Below are 25742 nucleotides of genomic sequence, written 5' to 3'. Positions count from 1 at the left end.
TAAGTTGGTAGGTGTAGCAGGACAACGCTAAGTTGGTTAGTTTCAGTCTTTAATAAGTAACCTTTATATTCATTTGTGAGGAACTTTTGGACATGTTCAGACACGTCATAAAATTGTTGATAAGGTTGTGTGTAGCCCATTGGATTTTAGGTTTCTTATAAACTATTAGATGGACAATCCGTTCGATGGACGATGACAAGAACCGTCAACTCATTTATAACAAAGAATAGAAAATAAAGTTTTATTTTTTCTTTTCAAAATGAGCATTAAAAGTACAATAAAAACAGATAAAGATATCCGTGCTGAAGCGAAAGACATATTGTTTTCAGGAATTCTACCAATGTGAAATTAGATGGGGGTTCCCTCCCTCATGGCTTTCCTCACGTCAGCGTGTATCACTTTGTCAAGTTGTACTGATTTGACAGTTCTTCCAAAATTAGCTATGAAATGAGATGGAGGAGGGGATCCAACCCCCCTGAGCTTTCTCATGCCATTTTGTATCAAGCTTGGTGCAAATTGATCATAAGTTGGGGAAATATATATGCAGAAACAGCTCATTTGGGTTAAGAAAATATTTTACATAGAAGAGCGAACAACGTTTTGACCTGACAATGACCAAAGAAGGTCGAAACGTTGTTTGCTCTTCTATGTAAAATATTTTCTTAACCCAAACAAGCCGTTTTTGCATATATATTTCTCTACAAGTGGGTTTCTCGACATCACTGAAGTTGTGGAAATATAAAAGGAGCAGACATGCACACACATTAATGTTTATTTATATGGATTTAGACAACACAATACTTGTGGGTCTATGAATTCGATGGTTACAGAGTTTGTAATAACATACAATATGAAAGTAACATCAACTCTGCAGTCAGTTCCACTAATTTTTACTGGATGTGTCGTGTATATTACACAGAACGTGAGTGTAATAGGAAACCCACCTGTTTTAAAACAAACTGAATAATACTGTTGTAGTGTACGCCTCCTTGACTGTCCAATATTGTTTATTTTATCTTTACGATTGTTTATACATACAAAGTTTCTCTGTCTATAAAATTATTGGATGAAATAATTGTTAATGCTACCTTTCTGTCAAGGTATTGTTAATGTTACCTTTCTGTCAAAGTATTGTTAATGTTACCTTTCTGTCAAGGTATTGTTAATGTTACCTTTCTGTCAAGGTATTGTTAATGTTACCTTTCTGTCAAGGTATTGTTAATGTTACCTTTCTGTCAAGGTATTGTTAATGTTACCTTTCTGTCAAGGTATTGTTAATGCTACCTTTCTGTCAAGGTATTGTTAATGTTACCTTTCTGTCAAAGTATTGTTAATGTTACCTTTCTGTCAAGGTATTGTTAATGCTATCTTTCTGTCAAGGTATTGTTAATGCTACCTTTCTGTCAAGGTATTGTTAATGTTACCTTTCTGTCAAAGTATTGTTAATGTTACCTTTCTGTCAAGGTATTGTTAATGTTACCTTTCTGTCAAGGTATTGTTAATGTTACCTTTCTGTCAAGGTATTGTTAATGCTACCTTTCTGTCAAGGTATTGTTAATGTTACCTTTCTGTCAAGATATTGTTAATGTTACCTTTCTGTCAAGGTATTGTTAATGCTACCTTTCTGTCAAGGTATTGTTAATGCTACCTTTCTGTCAAGGTATTGTTTCTCTAAATGTTTATGTACATTTGGTGTCGACATTCTTGTCAGCCGGTTGTCTTGAAATTTACAGTTAATATTACATGCTTCAAGACAAGTTTCAAGATAACAAAACTTACAGTTAATATTACATGCTTCAAGACAAGTTTCAAGATAACAAAATTTACAGTTAATATTACATGCTTCAAGACAAGTTTCAAGATAACAAAACTTACAGTTAATATTACATGCTTCAAGACAAGTTTCAAGATAACAAAACTTACAGTTAATATTACATGCTTCAAGACAAGTTTCAAGATAACAAAACTTACAGTTAATATTACATTCTTCAAGACAAGTTTCAAGATAACAAAACTTACAGTTAATATTACATGCTTCAAGACAAGTTTCAAGATAACAAAACTTACAGTTAATATTACATGCTTCAAGACAAGTTTCAAGATAACAAAACTTACAGTTAATATTACATGCTTCAAGACAAATTTCAAGATAACAAAACTTACAGTTAATATTACATGCTTCAAGACAAGTTTCAAGATAACAAAACTTACAGTTAATATTACATGCTTCAACACAAGTTTCAAGATAACAGGTACGCGTTTCTTTACGGGCTTCAAATAGCTAATACAGAAACTGCACTTCTTCAGAGGGATATAACTGGTTTGGTTTGTTTTGAATTTCGCGCAAAGCTACTCGAGGGCTATCTGTGCTAGCCGTCCCTAATTTAACAGTGTAAGACCAGAGGGAAGGCAGCTAGTCATCACCACCTACTGCCAATTCTTGGTAAAAGACTAACGAATAGTGGGGTTGACTGCCACATTATAACGCTCCCACGGCTGAAAGGGCGATCATGGTTCATGTGACGAGAATTCGAACCCGCTTCCCCTGGGATTACGAGTCGAGTGCCTTATCCATTTGACCATACCGGGCCAGTTATAACTACCGCACACAAGTAGTTGGAGTATGTAAGTAAACGAGCTGAGATATATCGTCCGATTATAAAAGTTGGTTATACACATGGTTGTGGGACTTTGTCTTAACTCTTAAGGTCTTTAATTTGTTTAGAATCCAACAGTGGGAAATTAAAAACTGGTTAATTTGTAATAAACATTTGGTGAATAATGTTTGTTAATTAGGTCATTTCTTCTTTTTTATTTGTTTTTTTTTCTAGCTGTTTTAGATTTGTTTACTACATAACACTTTCTGCGTTTCGTGGATGCTGTAAGTTTATCTGTTGGATATCAGCCTATCTGTATTCTTATTGATAAATAAAGTTATTTTGCCTTAAAACTGGAAGTTATATTTTCTGCTCGTGATAAAGTCTTCCGATGGTTGTATTTAAAATTGAAATGTGAAACTACATTTATTAATATAATGTTTGTTTTATTATCACAACAGTTAATAACATCTATTATTGTTATTCTCAATATAATAACATCTAATATTCTTAATATTTTGGACAAGGAGAGACAAATCTGTTCAGTGTGTGCCCGGATTGTAAATTGGAAGATCCCTTGCTGCTCAAAACAAAACCTGCTCCATATCTTGGATATGATACAACTTTAGCAGTTAAATCATAAAAATCGTCCTTGGTTACTGTTTAATAACAATATTTCATCTATTTCATACTTAATAGAAAACACTTTAAATATTTAAATTTTTAATTGTGCATTTACTTTTAAAAGGTTGTGATTTGTCGTCCTTACTGATGTACACTTGAATAATGTTTTCTCAGTGGACAGAATGGTGGACTTCTACTCTAGTCTATCAACCAGTTGAGAAGTACACACGTTTAAGAGTATCTAGCTTTTGAGTAAATAGCTGTGTTCGAACTTCGAAGAAAGAAATATTTATCTTTTTTTTCTATCTAATTATCTTTCAAATTCTGTAAAAATAATTTAAACAACAATCTATCTTAAAGCTTGTTTCTATGACCATTCATTACATTTCATTCTCCATTTCGAAAAGAAAAGTCAAAATATTGTGACTTGTTTTCTTTGTTGTTAAGCGCACAGTTACATAATGAACCAAGGTTATTAAAATCCGGTTTTCAGCGTTGTGAGCCATCAGACTTACTACAGAACTAGTGGGGGGCGTTGTGAGCCATCAGACTTACGACAGAACTAGTGGGGGGCGTTGTGAGCCATCAGACTTACTACAGAACTAGTGGGGGGCGTTGTGAGCCATCAGACTTACTACAGAACTAGTGGGGGCGTTGCGAGCCATCAGACTTACTACAGAACTAGCGGGGGGCGTTGTGAGCCATCAGACTTACTACAGAACTAGTGGGGGGCGTTGTTAGCCATCAGACTTACTACAGAACTAGTGGGGGCATCTCAAGTGTATCATTGAGAACACAAAAAGCTTGGCGAATCACAATACTTTACTCCTAGTATAATATATATATTAAAAATTATGATTTACAAAGTAGGCTATTAACTAGATGAACTAAGCCGTCCGTAATTTCGCAGTGTAAGACCTGAGGGAAGGCAGCTTGACATCACCACCCACCGTTAACTCTTGGGCTACTCTTTTACCAACAAGTAGTGGGTATGAGTGTAACATGATAACGTCCCCACGGCTGAAGGGCGATTATGTTTGGTGTGACGGTCAACAAAAGGTAACATTTTTTTTCAACGTCTCAGAAAAGTCTATGCTTTCACTTTTGATTAATTCAGGTGAGTAATTTAAGTATGAAAGTAAATAAAAGCAAAAACTTAGTATTTGGAACTATGTTCGTCACTAGACGATGTGCATATTATGAACTACCTCTCACCAGTAGGCCCGGCATGGCCAGGTGGGTTAAGGCACTTGACTCGTAATCCGAGGGCTACGGGTTCGAATCCCCGTCACACCAAACATGCTCGCCCTTTCAGCTGTGGGGGCGTTATAATGTGACGGTCAATCCCACTATTCGTTGGTAAAAGAGTAGCCCAAGAGTTTGCGGTGGGTGGTGATGACTAATTTCCTTCCCTCTAGTCTTACACTGCTAAATTAGGGACGGCTAGCGCAGATAGCCCTTGTGTAGCTTTGCGCGAAAGTAAAAAAAAAACAACAAGCAAACAAACTCACCAATATACAATCCAGCTTTTATCTAAGTTTCAGCCATTCTGCAACGAAGTATAATTATCGCCAAACAAGGTCGACTAATAAGCACAATGATGAAAGATGGTGATGAGGAGATTACACGATCAGTATTTTAAAGAGAGGATCAAACTTGGGTCACGGTACTGACGATACCCCTAGTTGAGTACTAATTACAATTCAACTTCAAGCTCTATTCAGTTGATTTTGTTAAGGAAGGAAAAGTTCAGTGTTACTTAAATGATCGAACTTGTAATGAAACATTTTCTCCCGTGGATTCATACAAATAATCTTCGATCACGAAGCTCTAACATGCGAACTACAACTAAATTTAACACTAACAGTAACTTTTAATGATTTTAAGTGTTTCTAATTTATCTCATCACTCACTGTACGACTTCTTTTATTAAATGTTTTTCTCAAATTAGATATCTTCCCGAGATATCATATTTCTGTCCAAATCCAGTATATTCAACTGTCATCAGTTTAACCAATGGTTGATTCACGTTTTATGGTATCAACATGCAGAGAACATTGAAAGGAATCTTTGATGAATGAGTACTGGTTAGCAATAGTAAGTTAAGCCTTTTTTGTTATAGGAGACTATGGGTTATCTCTAGTCCACGTATTGGCTGAAAAAAAAAGAAAACCCGATATGAATCAAACAAATTCTGTTTTATTTCTATCCAGTTTGTCTTATAAACACTTATAAAACCTAAAATTAAACAGGTAATTATTGTATATTAACACTAAATAGTATATTATAATTATATTTTAATTGTAAAGATCTACAAGTCCTTGTGTTCCATTTATTTTAAATTTGAAATATTTTACCTGGTAACTCGCAACAAGAAAAGTGTGAAATCCGGAGAATATTTTGTAGTTGTTGAGAGCTTTTTATGGCTGAGAAAAAAAAAAGATACTTTGGGACATAAGAGAAAGGACTTGAACCCCTCCCAGCGTCCCCTTGCACTGCTTAAGGACTTTTGAGTTCTACTGACGTCGTGACCATACAAATGGTTACGTTCAACATCCCTTACATGACGTCATTTTAGTTTTTACCTACTGGATGATAAACAACATGATACTAATTGTGCAGGTTGTTAAAACAAGTGAATCCTCCACGCAGCCCCGATATGGCCAGGTGGTTAGGGCTCTCAACTCGTGATATGAGGATCGTGAGTTCGAATCTCCGTCACACCAAACATGCTCGTCCTTTTAGCCATGGGGTTTTATAATGTCACGATCGATCTCGTTTGTTTGTTTGTTGAGAATTTAGCACAAAGCTACACAATGGGCTATCTGTGCTCTGCCCACTACGGGTATCGAAACCCGGTTTTTAGTGGTGTAAGTCTGCAGACATATCACTGTGCCACATCGATCTTGCTGTGTGTTGTTAAAAGAGCAGGCCAAGAGTTAGCCCTCGTGTCACTTTACGCCAAATTCAAACACCAAACCTCTGTATCTCTCTTAGCAAACGAAAGTTTTAAAAATGAGGATTGTGAGAGACATATAAGTCACAGAGATATTGCATATACATATGATTTAATAAATTATATATATTTATATTAATAAATTATATATATTTATATTCAATAATTCAAGTTTAATAAGTCTTAACAAAAAATCCTGTAATTATTACAAAATAAAAGTAGAAGGATCACAATTTGACTTTTTTAACGTTATTACTGAGAAAAACAACACGTACCATAAAATCTTGCATCAATTATAACAACGTTGAGAAGAAATCGTTAAGTTCAGAAACTCAATATGTTATGTTATTCTTTGAATACTTTTCCGTTAAAATTAAACTTCTTGGCATTACTTTCTTTAACTGTTTATACTCCAATTACTTAGATACAGCCGTTTTTTTCAATACATAAAATCATTCAATGATTTCGCGTGATATGAGAAAGTTAATTGGACTTTATTCTAGGTCGCTCGATACTATCAGATAGTTCAGTACTGTTGAAACTGCTTTTCCACAACGAGTTCTTTGCTGTCGATGAATGAAAGCCACAGTGATAAAACTGTCAGAATTCGACAAGGCGTTAATTTAAACCACAAATATTATCGTAGCGGCGTTAATTTGATTACAGAACAAAATATCAAGGTTCACGGTAACATAGTTTAGATATAACCAAGCGCTACTGGTTAGCTGGTAAGTTTTACGAGAGTTCAAAAATTCTAAACCCTAAATTAAACAAGTTCGTCACAGATCTGTTCGCCCTTGAGATAAAATGTTTACACTTTCTTAAATGCCACTCCTGATATGGATGATTTGAGAAATGATCCAAATAAAACATGACGCTTTAATAATAACGGTTAAAAAGAATAGTTTTTAAAACTGGTTTGTGTCCAAACTAATTTCACATTTTGAGTAATGAAATATTTGTAACGTTGGAAAACTTTATGTTTATTTGTTTGTTCCAACACAAAGCTACCTAATGGGATTTCTTCGCTCTGGTCATTTCGGGGAATCAATCCCCAGATTTTAGGATTGTAAACTTACTGCTAACTGATGAAGAAAATGGTCAATTTCAACGATTTTGGCAGATGAACTGACTGTTAATGTCTTTAAAATAATGTTGCTTTTTGTCTTTGGATGCAAATACGCTATTTGATATTTTCAACCTGAACGGTATCTTATACCTTTATACGGCATGCTCTGAATGTTTATGTCCAACGTTGCATGATTTAGAACCGCTGACTAGAGATAAGACCACTGGTCAGAAACACCTACCGCATATATAGCTAATCTTAACAGTTGCACATGAAAGTGTGGAATGTGCTCAATATGCTATTGTGACTTAAACCCTTGTTTTCAGATCAGCAGTAGCAATGTTACATCACTAAGCCTCATAGAAAAGGTAATATTTTATTTTGAATCGTTAAGGAAGTTAATTATAAAGTTTGTTGATAGATTTCACAGTTTTTCAAACGAATTACATGAACTGATTTTTGATTTCTGTTAACGCATACATACACGTACTCATAAACAAAGTTGTGGTATTTGCTAGCTCATGGATTTATTTCAAAGTAATCAGTTATGGCCTGCTAACTTGAGGCTCAACGATACAGAACTACACGTTTCTCTTCGAACAATGACCGAGTTCGTTGTATTAAAGCAGACGAGGTTCAACAGTCTTTATTACGAAAACAAAACACGATACAAAAATAATAAAGGAAAACCTACTAAAGACCAAACGTATCTCATAAATATGTACAAATGGTAAGAGATATGCGAAATGCCTATAATATATCCTTTTTCCAGTTTAGTATGGTTCCTTACCCTAAGAACGAAAATAAATTGAAGTTAAATCCAAATGACAGTTGAAAAAAGAACCACAGTGAGTTAAAAACTATTATGTTATGTTTTGTTTGTTTGTTTTTAATTTCACACAAAGCTACTCGAGGGCTATCTGTGCTAGCCGTTCCTAATTTAGCAGTGTAAGACTAGAGGAAAGGCAGCTAGTCATCACCACCCACCGCCAACTTTTGGGCTACTCTTTTACCAACGAATAGTGGGATTGAACGTAACATTATAACTCCCCCACGGCTGAAAGGGCGAGCATGTTTAGCGCGACGGGGATGCGAACCCGCGACCCTCAGATTACGAGTCGCACGCCTTACTATTAAGTTAAGCATACCTTAATGTCCTCTGAAGTTAGAGGCTACATAATGCTGACCTTTAAAAACGTTTACTAAAGGTGAATGTTACAGCAAAAAGAAAAATTAATAAATGAATTTCTAAGCAACCTAAGTATTCTACGTTGGCTAAACCTTTGATAAATTATTGGGTTTAAAGCCGAAAATATTGTTAACAGTGAGGGTACCCAACGAAAGAAACATGGTATTTTAATCTTTATAGCAAGAAGAGTATATTCAATTGCGATACTCAATACCATGTTGATTGTTATTCTCGCCCTAAGTTGGTAGTTTGCTTTAATCGGAATTTAGTATTAATTTGATAAGAGGCCAGGCATGACCCTGTAGTTAAGGCACTCGACTCGTAATCTGAGGGTCGCAGGTTCGAATCTCCGCCGCACCAAACATGATCGCCTTTTCAGGCGTGGGGGCGTTATATAGTTACGGTCAAATACGTTTTCTTCAGAACTGTATGGAAATGACTTGGACAAAAATATAAACTGTTATTAGTTGTTAAGACCTTGCTGTTTCCATTTAACGTTACTTCAGGCATTCAACAGGATATAATCAACAACACACGAGCAACAAAAGGTGTTCTGTTTAGCACTCTTCTCAATATTTCATTAAAAACATAGACGTTATGGGATCTCAATGAATGACCATACGAAATTCCTATGTTATCTCTTTGCATGACTAGAAATACACTAGTTATGACATTTAATGTGTATAATTGCAAATATGAACTAATTTCTGTCACTATAGAAATAAAATACTGTTTTCTTTCGGTACGAGACCCGGCATGGCCAGGTGGGTTAAGGCGTTCGACTCGCAATCTCAGGGTTCCCGGTCGTACTAAATATTCTCGCCCTTTCAGCCGTGGGGACGTTATATTGTGACGGTCAATCCCACTATTCGTTGGTAAAAGAGTAGCCCAAGAGTTTGCGGTGGGTGGTGATGACTAGCTGCATTCCCTCTAGTCTTACACTGCTAAATTAGGCACAGCTAGCGCAGATAGCCCTTGTGTAGCTTTGTGTGAGATTCAAAACAAAACAAACCAATTTAATAATAATAATTACTTACTTAACGGCTAGAAATATAAATACGTGAATATAAAATACAGAAGAGAGAAAACATTTACAAGAGATCGATTCAATACGAACTAAAACTCAATGACAACAACAGAATGACAGCAGCAGTAATGAACATTTAACACACATGTGCTAACGAACATTTACTTCTTGAACATTTCGGAATATTCCAACTTCAGTAGACTATATTTAACAGTTGTTATGTATTATAATTTATCTCGGACGAGCCTCCAATTTATTATGTTACACCTGATGGTCTCTATTCTCTTATAACCATTTTTGAAAAAAACAAACAAAGTATTTGAAAATTTCTGCAGCTTATTTTTTTTTTTTTTTTTTGGAAGTGAATATTCAAATAGTGAAGAAATCTTCAAATCCTCTTCTTGCTCGGTGATCAGTTTACTTCTAGCAAAAGGAACTTTACCAGGTGAACCAGATCCCTTACGCCCATCATTGTCACTCACCAAGGAATTGTCAGCAGAACAATTATTCACAAGATCCCTTGCGGGTCCGAAAAATATCTGGATCAAATCAATAATTATCGCTCCCTGAACACGTGCCTAACATTTATTCTGTCTTTATTTCTTAGCCTGAGTTCGAGTCGCAGCACACGATGGAAACACATCTCGATTCTCTTCAACAACTACATCATCTTCAGATGAAACAGTGATTGGCTCACTAACCATCTTGGGATCGGCAATAACTTTTTCCCCATCTAAATTGTTTCCCAACAATAACGATACACTCTTAATTGGTATTTTCAACCTCAACTGGTTCCGATCTGATGCTAACTAAATGTTAGAACAATAACAAAGCCTCCTCATTACCCTCTTCAATATCAGACTCACCAGTAACAAAACTCAAACCTAAAGGCAGTATGCCTTCTAACAATTATGACTGAGTCTCCTAGTATCACCTAGAATACGTATGGGTATGGGATTAGCAATGAACACAAAAAGTCTAAGTTTCTCCCCGATTACACCAACCTTCATATCAGTGACCAAATCAACAATATCGTATGATCTGGTGAAGCTACGTCTATATGTGGACACGAACACAGTGACCAAATCAACAATATCATGTGATATGGTGAAGTTATGTATATATGTGGACACGAACACAGTGACCAAATCAACAATATCATGTAATCTGGTGAAGCTATGTCCATATGTGGACACGAACATAGTGACCAAATCAACAATATCATGTAATCTGGTGAAGCTATATACATATATGGACACGAACACACTGACCAAATCAACAATATCATGTGATCTGGTGAAGTTATGTACATATGTGGACACGAACACAGTGACCAAATCAACAATATCATGTAATCTGGTAAAGTTATGTATATATGTGGACACGAACACAGTGACCAAATCAACAATATCATGTAATCTGGTGAAGCTATGTCCATATGTGGACACGAACACAATGACCAAATCAACAATATCATGTAATCTGGTGAAGCTATGTCCATATGTGGACACGAACATAGTGACCAAATCAACAATATCATGTAATCTGGTGAAGCTATATACATATATGGACACGAACACACTGACCAAATCAACAATATCATGTGATCTGGTGAAGTTATGTACATATGTGGACACGAACACAGTGACCAAATCAACAATATCATGTAATCTGGTAAAGTTATGTATATATGTGGACACGAACACAGTGACCAAATCAACAATATCATGTAATCTGGTGAAGCTATGTCCATGTGTGGACACGAACACAATGACCAAATCAACAATATCATGTAATCTGGTGAAGCTATGTCTATATGTGGACACGAACACAATGACCAAATCAACAATATCATGTAATCTGGTGAAGCTATGTCCATATGTGGACACGAACACAGTGACCAAATCAACAATATCATGTAATCTGGTAAAGTTATGTATATATGTGGACACGAACACAGTGACCAAATCAACAATATCACGTAATCTGGTGAAGCTATGTCCATATGTGGACACGAACACAATGACCAAATCAACAATATCATGTAATCTGGTGAAGCTATGTCCATATGTGGACACGAACACAGTGACCAAATCAACAATATCATGTAATCTGGTAAAGTTATGTATATATATGGACACGAACACACTGACCAAATCAACAATATCATGTAATCTGGTGAAGCTATGTCCATATGTGGACACGAACACAGTGACCAAATCAACAATATCATGTAATCTGGTGACGCTATGTCCATATGTGGACACACTGGGAGTTGCCTCCTTTTCTTTTCTTTTTTTAAGGTTCTTCAACCTTACCACAATCCACACAATCCCCTAGAGAGACAAAGAGTGGCATAAGCTTCTTGTGCTTTGCCAGTTAAAACACTTTGTAATATTAATGACCATTTCAAGGTGGGCCATTTAATGGTGGTACTTTAACATATCCATTAAGTTAAAGGTTGTCGTTTTGCCTTGATCGGTCGGATTTGAGTTTAATTTCCATTTCTTTCAGCCTAATTCCTTTCTCGGCTTCGACACGAGCTTGTTCAAGCTCAATTTTCTTGTGTTCTAGCTGGATCTCTAACTTATCTTTATCACTAAACTCTCACTGGCTGGTTGGAACACTAGAGTATTTCCATAATGTTCTCTCAGACAACAATCGGTATATCAGTAATATACATTTTTATTTATTTTTTCTCATTAATTTCTTAACCTGTAGTTTTAAAATTTTGGCAATTTATTTTTATATATTTCTCTAGTTGTTCAAGTGAGAATGATTCAAGGAAGCCTTGATCATCAGACATGATCAAATCTTGTTGTCAATAATGGGTATAAATTGAATTAAAACTTGAATTTCGACCGAATTTTATTCGATTATGATCTCCCCAGTTTGTTAAGTTATGTGTACTTGTGTGTGTGTTTTATCATAGTAAAGCCACAGAGGGCTATCTAATAAGTCTACCGAAGGGAATCAAACTCCTTGATTTTATCGTTGTAAATCCGTTGACTTACCGCTGTTCAAGCGGAGGACTACTATGTTACGTATTATAATTTATTTTGATGTTTCTTCAATTTATTATGTTACAATCTAAAATAGTCTAAAATTAAACTCAATTTGTAATAAAACTATTTGTAATTATTGTTATTAGAAATAGTGATTTATAAAGTAAAGTATTACGAACTTACAAATAATATTGAAATATTTTTTCTCATCCGGAACTTCTTTAATATCTTGTTGAGGGTTCAGGACGAGCTAGTTAATTCTAGTTGATATAGGTACAATTCATTTAACAGGAAGCTAGAAAGTTATAATAGTTTCTCACAGCTGAAGTTATATGATGTATTCGTAAAAATACTAAAGTCTGATGTTAATCCGCTGTAATGGTTTGTAATGTTCAAAATTTATGGTCAAATATCTGTAGTTTACCGATTAATAAGCGTTAATCACAGTTATAGCTTCCGAGGTTTAAAATAAGGTAATTGTAGCAAACCAACTGTATAATCTGTCTCTCTGTTTATAAACGTTAAAGAAATGTTCAGGAAATTTCAGTTGGTCTAACAATACGCCAGTACTTTCGTAAAGCATGTATTGTTGATTCTGACGCTCAAGAATCTTCTAGAAATTTAGAAAATAGGTGAAAATTTCGCAATACACCTTCAACAGTATAAGTTACATGCATTTCTACATATAAATTTAACTTACACAAACGGCGATATTAAAATATATACATGATATGTAAATCCGTTACACAGAGTAAATTATTACACAAATTTAAAAATTGAAACTTTTTATAAAAGTAATTAAAACACAGAATAAAAATATAAAGTAAACTGAAAGGTAACCTGATAAACAAAGAATAGGATAATGAAACAATATTCAGGGCAGATTTATCTATGGTGAAGCTGTGTTATTATTTAAAGTTATGAGTTAATTTATATATATGATAAACTTTTCAAAATGATAAGTTCAGTGTTGGATGATTCATATGCGAACATATTGAAAGTATCAAATAGAACTAGTAAAAAGTTATCAAAGCTACTAGACTTTACAATTCGCACACACAGTGAAAACACCGACCGATCCATCTTGATTACGAATTTTAAAGCCATTGGCTTGGTTTGTTTTGAATTTCGTGCAAAGCTACACGAGGGCTACCTGCATTAGCCGTCCCTAATTTAGCAGTGTAAGACTAGAGGGAAGGCAACTAGTCATCACCACTCACCGCCAACTTTTGGCCTGCTCTGTTACCAACGAATAGACGGCACATTATAACGTCCCTACGGCTGAAAGGGCGGGCATGTTTAGTGTGACGGGGATTCGAACCCGCGATCCTCAGATTACGAGTCGAGTGCCTTAACCACCTGGCCATGCCGGGCCTAAAGTCATTTCATTTGAATCATCCAATATTAAACGTTTGGTTAAAGAAAGTTTATCTGTTATAAACATATGTGTGTTTTCTTATAATAGGACTATCTGCTGAGTCCATCGAGGGGAATCGAGCCCCTGATTTTAGCATTGTAAATCCGTAGATTCACTGCTGTTCCAGCGGGGGTCTATAATTATAAATGAACGCCCAACTTTAAATAATAATAAAACTTCACTACAATTAAGTTTGTTCTGAATACTTGTATAATATTGTTATAATTGTCGCACTATCTGATCCTTTGTTTATATGGTTGTCTGTTAATTAATTTCATTCTTTTATTCTACATTTTAATTACTTCTTATAAGCTGTTTAAATTTTTATTTTTTGTACCTAGTAGTGTACCTTGTTAAATATAGTTTGTTGAAGCTGGATTATACATATTCCAAAATGCTCAAGATATAACACTTTATATTTAAGTCAGCAAAAAAAAGTAAAAAGTAAATAAAATAGTGAACAAAATGTGAAATAGATTAAACTGTGCTTCTGTCGTAAATAATCTAAAGTAGCGTCATTAATAATGTAAGAAAGAACAGAAATGAATAAATAAATAAAATATAAATAACAAAAAGATATTTTTATGAAAGTGGCATCTGGTGAACAAATTATGCACTATGCAATTCGTCAGAATGAGATAATGTGAGAATTATACAATGGACGATTTAATTCGCAGATATCCATTACACGAAAAAACATTTGCAGGCGATGTTAGACAGGTTGCAGTATTATTACGAACACATGATGTGTGTCAAAAAGATACACACGGTAAGTTTTATGTTCCTTTTCGCCAGTTCTTACAGTTGAATTATGATTCTTAACTACAGTATAATAGAAATACAAAAATTAGTAAGACCAGTACCACAGTATATTATTAAAGACTCATTAACACTAAGTATTAAAGTGAAGGCATTTCCAGTCATAAATTCACACTTACAATTTACACACAATGTGACATAGTCACACAGTAAAACTAACAAGTTGCCAATTGACAAAAATGATAGCAATCCTTTCTTTTCAGAATTAATATAGTATAAAATTATACAGTAATAACAGAGTTTATACCTTAGTAAAATATTAATAACAAATTTCATCAGAATTTTTTCGTATTTGCATAAGCGCAAAAGCCTAATTTCTAATGGTTTGAACCCATTTCATGGAATTATATTTTAATATTAAGCCTAACAAAATCCTGTATATTAATGTTAGTATAAGTTATAGTATGTTTTGACAACACACTGTACAGGAAGTAAGTTTGATTGTAATATAGGAACAAGAAAGAACCATATAGTTCATTACTGCCCTTGCACACCCATCTTTGAGAAATTTTATCCGTCATTTACTTTTCAGGAAATCAAAGATATCTCCCTCAAAGATAAACCTGTGTTAAGTACTATTATGAGTTATATAATCCAGACACTCTATTAGAAGAATAAAATGGTTGTGGCATATGCTGTCTATGAATTCAGCATAACAACATTAGGGGCTGTTATACCATTAGTCTTCTTGGATAATCACATAAACATTAATAATATTGCCTCTTACCATTACTAAATAAAGAAAATAATTTAAGTGAACCCAAATTATCCCTATAAGATAATCTATCTGTTTCTGAAGTCATCTTAGTAACACTCTAAATCCTTTTTAACAAGTCAATCTTCCACTCAAGTATCATCTTAGTAACACTCTAAATCCTTTTTAACAAGTCAATTTTCCACTCAAGTATCATCTTAGTAACCCTCTAACAAGTCAATCTTCTACTCAAGTATCATCTTAGTAACCCTCTAACAAGTCAATCTTCTACTCAAGTATCATCTTAGTAACCCTCTAACAAGTCAGTCTTCCACTCAAGTATCATCTTAGTAACCCTCTAACAAGTCAGTCTTCCACTCAAGTATCATCTTAGTAACCCTCTAACAAGTCAATCTTCCACTCAAGTATCATCTTAGTAACCCTCTAACAAGTCAATCTTCCACTCAAGTATCATCTTAGTAACCCTCTAACAAGTCAATCTTCCACTCAAGTATCATCTTAGTAACCCTCTAACAAGTCAATCTTCCACTCAAGTAATTTTTCTTCAGTCATGCAACTTAGTGTATTTCTAATGATGATAGTCTAGAACCATTACAATGCATTTACTATAATTAAATTTTTTCACATTTTAACAAATCACACTGAAGTATCTTCACATCTTCAATACAGCTGTAAATAACCAAGTGTTTAAAGTCATCAGTAGACTTTACTAATGTACTGTTTATTTTCCTGACAATATTGTGGAAGATATGAACACTGATCCATTTCACAGAAAGATACAGTTTTACTGGATGTCTTTATTAACTGTTTGTTTTGGTTAACTCGTGTTTTCCACTCTCTTTCTCTGTATATATATATATACAGAGAGATATACATATATATATACAGATATTAGCTTATATATATATATATATATATATATTTATATATATATCCATCTCTGTTTATAAAATTCCCACAATTTAAACTTTGAGTTGAATGAAACTTTGGTTTGTGAACATCATGAGGTGAAGTTCCTAACAAAGTTTCATTACAATTGAGTCTCTTGTGAAAACATACTTGTCTCATGCATATATTCACTTTATTTAAGAAATAAGTGACTAACAGTTTTATATCACACCAGAATGAACAATTTTGTGAACTAGCTCCTTCCTAATTTTGATGTATTGTTACTGGAACAGTTTAATAGCTTTGAATACTTTAATTTTACTGTCTTTGACTTTTCCTTTTTTTTCATGACACTGTTAGGGTTATTTCCACAAAAATTATAATTTGAGTTATGATAATCCACATTATTATCTTGAATTTTTGTAATTAAAAGCCATTTGTAATTTATCTACCATTTTGTGAATCCAATCCAACAACTCAGTGTCTTTCTCAAGAAATTAAGCCTGTATAATTAGAGGTAGATGAATAAAATGATCAGTAAATATTATCTGTGAGCATCAGATACATCAGTTTGTGTTAGTTCAAGTTGTTAATTATCAGAATTATAGTTCAGTCAATCAATGTTATTAAAATAACAAATTAATTAAATTTATTTCTAATTATTAACATAATGATTTCACATTACTTTGAATTAATCCAGATTTCTCCAGTGTAATAGTGTCATGACTGTCAGATATAATCAAAATTGGTATTTCTAGTTACTACTGTTTTGAATGATTCAGACTATTTATGTAATGGAACTATTACCATTATGATTTTTCATTATCATATTTTTAACAAATTTAGGTTTATACAGCTTTGAGCCAGAATGTTTTGGTAATTTGGTGGTTGTCTTGTAATTTGAAGATGGTGGGTTCAATTCTGGTTTTCACCAACCATACTTACCATTTGAGCTGTGGGGACATTTATTTATTTTTCAGATATGATAAATGGTATTAAGACTGCCTTCCTACTGTCCTTATTTTAAACTGTTAGCCTGAATGGAAGGCAGTCAGCAGCACTCACCATCAACATTTGGGCTACTCTTTACTAAGGGAAGGGATTGAACATCAAATCTGAATGCCATAGATAGTTGTAGTAGTTTAGCCATAACCCAAGTTTTCAGTTTTGTATACAGACCAAGTGAATTCACACATATCTAATTCTGTTAGTGTAATGTGATGTGTACACAACTTATAAATATGAAGGTGTGGCTTTATTACGTAAATGGCTTCAGTAATGCCTAAAGGTTGTTTACTTTACTTAAGGTTTAGCTTTAACTAAATATATAACATACTTATTAGAAGCTACAAATGTTACCAATGTTTCTTAAGGTAGATTGTTTTAATAAAGAAAAAGTTACAGAAAATTAATATTAATTATGGATTATTGTTCCTCAAAATATCTTATTACTGAATAACTTTATATTAGTCAAAAACTATTGGACTTGGACTAATAACAGCCCTACAGTATGTGATGCTATTAACTCAGACATATTTACACAAACAGGTCTTTAATTGTCATCAGCTCTAGCTATGTAAGAATCACCGAAGGGGGGTAACAAAAGTCTTGCAGCCCTCATGTACTTCCTACACACTACCCAGTAGAGTAAGCTTCAAGTTATGTGATTTATCAGCATACTTAGATGTTGCTATAGTTTCTTACAACTTGTTCTTTGAAATATAAATGTTTTTAACCTCTAAACTTCTATCTGTATCAGTTTATTTTCACTTAAAATGTGTTTTTTGTACTTGAAGTTACTAATATGTTATGTTTTCACACTGATAATGGAGTTAGAAAAAAAACTAAAACATTAGTAATTTGGGTGTTTTGTATTTATCTTTGATTTTCACTTTTGTACTATTACCATAGTAGCCTACTATCTCAAGTTATCTTGTTAAATAAACATGTACAGTTTATTTTTGTGGTGAATTTATTTCACTGAATTGTACAATATTTGTGACAAAAATCGTCACTAGTTTTATCAGATGAAATACAAGTATTTAAGTTAATTTTAATGGTATGCCCTAATGAAAAGTTACAGAGAGAATCCAAGAGAATGTTGTTGTATGTTTAGCTTGTTACAAGTTTAGTATCATGTTGAATTCATAATGGATTTTCATATGTTAAAAAGTAACTTAATCTTAAGTTTCTGTACTGGAAGACATCTATTATATTAAATTAAAAGTAGATCAAAATGTCTTAAAAACCAAATTGTGAATAGGAGAATTAGGTTCATGTGAAAATAAACAATTAGTTCATACATTTAACATGTAGTGTCAATACACTGAATAAAGGAAGTGTTTTTTAAATGTGTAGTTATTGTTGGGCTTTTAGCTTGAATCTCAGAAACTTCACACCTAACCAATAATTAAAATCTGTAAAATATTGGTTAATCTAGTAGTACAGAAAGTTAAGGAAACATGCTCATGATAGATTTCTTTATATCTGTTAGGGTCATGTTAGGTCAGGATTACTTTTCAGAATGAAGTAATTGGTTTACTTTTGGCTATGATACTGTAGGTTCTTCAGAATATAGGATCCATATTTTAATTTCACAATGTGTTTTTTCTGGTAGTGTACAATTATATTCAAGCCATGGTTACTGTGATTAGACATGTTTTATATTTGCTTGTATGTTTATGATTAACCTACAAAAATAAATATTGACTAAAAAATTAAAGAGTTGAAATTTCGTGTTGGAATATTTCTAGTTACTGAACACATAATAATATTTAGTTTGTAGTATTGTTTTAATTATAATAATATTTAGTTTGTAGTATTGTTTTAATTATATTTAATATTTAGTTTGTAGTATTGTTTTAATCATAATAATATTTAGTTTGTAGTATTGTTTTAATTATAATAATATTTAGTTTGTAGTATTGTTTTTATTATAATAATATTTAGTTTGTAGTATTGTTTTAATTATAATAATATTTAGTTTGTAGTATTGTTTTAATTATAATAATATTTAGTTTGTAGTATTGTTTTAATTATAATAATATTTAGTTTGTAGTATTGTTTTAATCATAATAATATTTAGTTTGTAGTATTGTTTTAATCATAATAATATTTAGTTTGTAGTATTGTTTTAATTATAATAATATTTAGTTTGTAGTATTGTTTTAATCATAATAATATTTAGTTTGTAGTATTGTTTTAATTATAATAATATTTAGTTTGTAGTATTGTTTTAATCATAATAATATTTAGTTTGTAGTATTGTTTTAATTATATTTAATATTTAGTTTGTAGTATTGTTTTAATCATAATAATATTTAGTTTGTAGTATTGTTTTGATTATAATAATATTTAGTTTGTAGTATTGTTTTAATTATAATAATATTTAGTTTGTAGTATTGTTTTAATTATATTTAATATTTAGTTTGTAGTATTGTTTTAATTATAATAATATTTAGTTTGTAGTATTGTTTTAATTATAATAATATTTAGTTTGTAGTATTGTTTTAATCATAATAATATTTAGTTTGTAGTATTGTTTTAATTATAATAATATTTAGTTTGTAGTATTGTTTTAATTATAATAATATTTAGTTTGTAGTATTGTTTTAATTATAATAATATTTAGTTTGTAGTATTGTTTTAATTATAATAATATTTAGTTTGTAGTATTGTTTTAATTATAATAATATTTAGTTTGTAGTATTGTTTTAATTATAATAATATTTAGTTTGTAGTATTGTTTTAATCATAATAATATTTAGTTTGTAGTATTGTTTTAATCATAATAATATTTAGTTTGTAGTATTGTTTTAATTATAATAATATTTAGTTTGTAGTATTGTTTTAATCATAATAATATTTAGTTTGTAGTATTGTTTTAATCATAATAATATTTAGTTTGTAGTATTGTTTTAATTATAATAATATTTAGTTTGTAGTATTGTTTTAATCATAATAATATTTAGTTTGTAGTATTGTTTTAATTATAATAATATTTAGTTTGTAGTATTGTTTTAATCATAATAATATTTAGTTTGTAGTATTGTTTTAATTATATTTAATATTTAGTTTGTAGTATTGTTTTAATCATAATAATATTTATTTTGTAGTATTGTTTTGATTATAATAATATTTAGTTTGTAGTATTGTTTTAATTATAATAATATTTAGTTTGTAGTATTGTTTTAATTATATTTAATATTTAGTTTGTAGTATTGTTTTAATTATAATAATATTTAGTTTGTAGTATTGTTTTAATTATAATAATATTTAGTTTGTAGTATTGTTTTAATCATAATAATATTTAGTTTGTAGTATTGTTTTAATTATAATAATATTTAGTTTGTAGTATTGTTTTAATTATAATAATATTTAGCTTGTAGTATTGTTTTAATTATAATAATATTTAGTTTGTAGTATTGTTTTAATTATAATAATATTTAGTTTGTAGTATTGTTTTAATTATAATAATATTTAGTTTGTAGTATTGTTTTAATTATAATAATATTTAGTTTGTAGTATTGTTTTAATTATAATAATATTTAGTTTGTAGTATTGTTTTAATCATAATAATATTTAGTTTGTAGTATTGTTTTAATTATAATAATATTTAGTTTGTAGTATTGTTTTAACTCATAATAATATTTAGTTTGTAGTATTGTTTTAATTATATTTAATATTTAGTTTGTAGTATTGTTTTAATCATAATAATATTTAGTTTGTAGTATTGTTTTAATTATAATAATATTTAGTTTGTAGTATTGTTTTAATTATAATAATATTTAGTTTGTAGTATTGTTTTAATTATATTTAATATTTAGTTTGTAGTATTGTTTTAATTATAATAATATTTAGTTTGTAGTATTGTTTTAATTATAATAATATTTAGTTTGTAGTATTGTTTTAATTATAATAATATTTAGTTTGTAGTATTGTTTTAATTATAATAATATTTAGTTTGTAGTATTGTTTTAATTATAATAATATTTAGTTTGTAGTATTGTTTTAATCATAATAATATTTAGTTTGTAGTATTGTTTTAATTATAATAATATTTAGTTTGTAGTATTGTTTTAATTATAATAATATTTAGCTTGTAGTATTGTTTTAATTATATTTAATATTTAGTTTGTAGTATTGTTTTAATTATAAATAATATTTAGTTTGTAGTATTGTTTTAATTATAATAATATTTAGTTTGTAGTATTGTTTTAATTATAATAATATTTAGTTTGTAGTATTGTTTTAATTATAATAATATTTAGTTTGTAGTATTGTTTTAATTATATTTAATATTTAGTTTGTAGTATTGTTTTAATTATAATAATATTTAGTTTGTAGTATTGTTTTAATTATATTTAATATTTAGTTTGTAGTATTGTTTTAATTATAACAATATTTAGCTTTGTAGTATTGTTTTAATTATAATAATATTTAGTTTGTAGTATTGTTTTAATTATAATAATATTTAGCCTTTGTAGTATTGTTTTAATTATATTTAATATTTAGTTTGTAGTATTGTTTTAATTATAATAATATTTAGCTTTGTAGTATTGTTTTAATTATAACAATATTTAGCCTTGTAGTATTGTTTTAATTATAATATTTAGTTTGTAGTATTGTTTTAATTATAATAATATTTAGTTTGTAGTATTGTTTTAATTATAATAATATTTAGTTTGTAGTATTGTTTTAATTATAACAATATTTAGCCTTTGTAGTATTGTTCTTAACTTATAATAATATTTAGCCTTGTAGTATTGTTTTTAATTATAACAATATTTAGCCTTGTAGTATTGTTTTAATTATAGTAATATTTAGCCTTGTAGTATTGTTTTAATTATAACAATATTTAGCTTTGTAGTATTGTTTTAATTATAATAATATTTAGCTTTGTAGTATTGTTTTAATTATAACAATATTTAGCCTTGTAGTATTGTTTTAATTATAATAATATTTAGTTTGTAGTATTGTTTTAATTATAACAATATTTAGCCTTGTAGTATTGTTTTAATTATAATAATATTTAGTTTGTAGTATTGTTTTAATTATAATAATATTTAGTTTGTAGTATTGTTTTAATTATAATAATATTTAGTTTGTAGTATTGTTTTAATTATAATAATATTTAGTTTGTAGTATTGTTTTAATTATAACAATATTTAGCCTTGTAGTATTGTTTTAATTATGATAATATTTAGTTTGTAGCATTGTTTTAATTATAACAATATTTAGCTTTGTAGTATTGTTTTAATTATAACAATATTTAGTTTGTAGTATTGTTTTAATTATAATAATATTTAGTTTGTAGTATTGTTTTAATTATAATAATATTTAGTTTGTAGTATTGTTTTAATTATAATAATATTTAGTTTGTAGTATTGTTTTAATTATAATAATATTTAGTTTGTAGTATTGTTTTAATTATATTTAATATTTAGTTTGTAGTATTGTTTTAATTATAATAATATTTAGTTTGTAGTATTGTTTTAATTATAATAATATTTAGTTTGTAGTATTGTTTTAATTATAATAATATTTAGTTTGTAGTATTGTTTTAATTATAATAATATTTAGTTTGTAGTATTGTTTTAATCATAATAATATTTAGTTTGTAGTATTGTTTTAATCATAATAATATTTAGTTTGTAGTATTGTTTTAATTATAATAATATTTAGTTTGTAGTATTGTTTTAATTATAATAATATTTAGTTTGTAGTATTGTTTTAATTATATTTAATACATTTTTGAAATTGTTTTCTTTTTAAAGGAAATACACCTCTTCATCTTGCTGTCATGCTTGGACATAAAGGTATGTTTCACAAAAGTTAGTAGCAAAGACATATTTATTGACCAATTCCTTTTATGTGTTAATTATTGTATATTGATGTGTTTCTAATATGATAAATGTTGGTTATCATTGCTGATGATTAGGGACAGGAACATGAATGTAACAGCATCAAGTAAACTTTTTGTTATATAACCTCACCTATGTTAATTAAAATGTTCTTTGAATGTTACATGTACACATGGTGTAGTAAGTGTTTTTAATAACACAGGCCACAAGAAATGCTCCATCTTTGTTTACTGAGGAAGCATAATGTTACATAATTATGTACAACTAAGAGTTGAAAAGTGATAGTTGGTTTTTAGCAAAAAAAAAGCATGTTCACATTTTATGTTTAGTTACACTGTTTATGTTGTGTTTTACATTTTCATTAGGCCTACAAAGTTAATATAGACTCTTTAAGATTCTCTTATAGAACAGGCCTACCAGGAAGATTGTGTTAATTGTTTGGTTTTATATGTATAAATCATGATAATGTGATATTCAAGTATAATCTCCACCCCTAACACAGCTCATAAGAAAGATGTAATATTAAAATACTAAAAGTTTACAGGACATTCAGTGTCATGTGGTGATTATTTTGAACTATTCTTTTTATATATACTGAATTTTAAAAAGATACATTAGAGAAAGTTACATTACTGGCTTGGGTTAAGTCTTTGATAGGAGAAATAATCATAGGTGGCACCACCAACCAGTATAAGTGACAAGAAAGAAAGTTACTCTGATTAAACAGTTCAACTGTGACAGTATTCTTTACAACAGATTATGTGTAGTGGAAAAAGCTGTATAGTGAGTGAAGAATGAAAATACAGGTTCTTGTTTACTGGTGACTAGTGTCAGATTTAGATACTTCCACATAAGTTAACAAGCAGTTTAACTACTGGTAGTTATAATGTGACATCAGTATCAATAACTATCCATTTCTCTTACTGATTTTAGATTGAATCATTTAGTAATTTAACTAAGAAATAACGAATCTTTTCATCTGGCTTTAAATAAATGCAACCTTTGGCAATTGTAAATTAATCTCATAATTACTTCAGAGCATCTAATTCACCCACATATATCACATTATTATAATACAACACTTTTTCCACTTGCTAAAAATTTAAGGAATAAATAGTTCAAACTAAGAATGTATTTCTGATGGTTATACTTACTGTTGCTTGTAGTAACTTGTGTTGCCTTTACCAACACTGTTAGTTTATATTTCTAATGGTTATACTTACTGTTGCTTGTAGTAACTTGTGTTGCCTTTACCGACACTGTTAGTTTATACTTCTAATGGTTATACTTACTGTTGCTTATAGTAACTTGTGTTGCCTTTACCAACACTGTTAGTTTATACTTCTAATGGTTATACTTACTGTTGCTTATAGTAACTAGTGTTGCCTTTACCGACACTGTTAGTTTATACTTCTAATGGTTATACTTACTGTTGCTTATAGTAACTTGTGTTGCCTTTACCAACACTGTTAGTTTATATTTCTGATGGTTACACTTACTGTTGCTTGTAGTAACTTGTGTTGCCTTTACCAACACTGTTAGTTTATATTTCTGATGGTTACACTTACTGTTGCTTATAGTAACTTGTGTTGCCTTTACCAACACTGTTAGTTTATATTTCTGATGGTTATACTTACTGTTGCTTATAGTAACTTGTGTTGCCTTTACCAACACTGTTAGTTTATATTTCTGATGGTTACACTTACTGTTGCTTGTAGTAACTTGTGTTGCCTTTACCAACACTGTTAGTTTATATTTCTGATGGTTATACTTATTGTTGCTTGTAGTAACTTGTGTTGCCTTTACCAACACTGTTAGTTTATATTTCTGATGGTTACACTTACTGTTGCTTGTAGTAACTTGTGTTGCCTTTACCAACACTGTTAGTTTATATTTCTGATGGTTATACTTATTGTTGCTTGTAGTAACTTGTGTTGCCTTTACCAACACTGTTAGTTTATATTTCTGATGGTTACACTTACTGTTGCTTATAGTAACTTGTGTTGCCTTTACCAACACTGTTAGTTTATATTTCTGATGGTTACACTTACTGTTGCTTGTAGTAACTTGTGTTGCCTTTACCAACACTGTTAGTTTATATTTCTGATGGTTATACTTATTGTTGCTTGTAGTAACTTGTGTTGCCTTTACCAACACTGTTAGTTTATATTTCTGATGGTTATACTTAGTGTTGCTTGTAGTAACTTGTGTTGCCTTTACCAACACTGTTAGTTTATATTTCTGATGGTTATACTTACTGTTGCTTGTAGTAACTTGTGTTGCTTGTAGTAGCTTGTGTTGCCTTTACCGACACTGTTAGTTTATATTTCTAATGGTTATACTTACTGTTGCTTGTAGTAACTTGTGTTACCTTTACCAACACTGTTAGTTTATATTTCTAATGGTTATACTTACTGTTGCTTGTAGTAACTTGTGTTGCCTTTACCAACACTGTTAGTTTATATTTCTAATGGTTATACTTACTGTTGCTTGTAGTAACTTGTGTTACCTTTACCAACACTGTTAGTTTATATTTCTAATGGTTATACTTACTGTTGCTTGTAGTAACTTGT

The 25742-nt window shown here is 30.3% G+C and overlaps 1 pseudogene across 1 annotated transcript in view; it reads left to right on the top strand.

Moving 5' to 3' along the window:
• Positions 1-14502: 14502 nt before the first annotated feature.
• Positions 14503-25742, top strand: part of LOC143248454 (ankyrin repeat domain-containing protein 13C-like) — a 54825-nt pseudogene continuing 43585 nt past the window's right edge. Inside the window, exons 1-2 of the transcript XR_013026993.1 lie at positions 14503-14653; positions 23083-23124. The product of XR_013026993.1 is annotated as an ankyrin repeat domain-containing protein 13C-like (transcript). The remainder of the gene's footprint in view (positions 14654-23082; positions 23125-25742) is intronic.

The sequence above is a fragment of the Tachypleus tridentatus genome, chromosome 4, assembly GCF_004210375.1.
Source record: "Tachypleus tridentatus isolate NWPU-2018 chromosome 4, ASM421037v1, whole genome shotgun sequence".
Classification (NCBI taxonomy): Eukaryota; Metazoa; Arthropoda; class Merostomata; order Xiphosura; family Limulidae; genus Tachypleus; species Tachypleus tridentatus.
The sequence above is the reverse complement of the archived record's forward strand: the minus strand, read 5'-3'. Positions and strand labels throughout refer to the sequence as shown.